The following is a 275-nucleotide window of genomic DNA, read 5'->3' on the forward strand; positions in this document are numbered from 1 at the left end:
CAAATACAGCAAACTTCACATTTATTATACTATATGATAGCAAAATATTCTATGTTTTACCTACAAATTCATTATAATTTCTCTCCAATTTTCAACTATGATAACTTGCCCAACTGTAACATTCACTGCATTTGAGGTATGGCAATGAAATATGCCTTTTCTGGTGTACAAAACTGAATTCTTCACATGCCTGTAACTAAAATTAGTCTTGGTGAAACCTGGAAAATCATGAAATTTAATTTTTTTGAGATTTAAATATGGTTTAAAATGGAAAT

General features: G+C 28.4%; 1 protein-coding gene across 2 annotated transcripts in view; it reads right to left on the reverse strand.

Annotated features, from left to right (window-relative positions):
- Nucleotides 1-275, reverse strand: part of LOC119591425 — an 83,783-nt gene that overhangs the window by 75,636 nt on the left and 7,872 nt on the right. The window lies entirely within an intron of this gene.

Source organism: Penaeus monodon, chromosome 28, assembly GCF_015228065.2.
Source record: "Penaeus monodon isolate SGIC_2016 chromosome 28, NSTDA_Pmon_1, whole genome shotgun sequence".
In the NCBI taxonomy this organism is placed as follows: Eukaryota; Metazoa; Arthropoda; class Malacostraca; order Decapoda; family Penaeidae; genus Penaeus; species Penaeus monodon.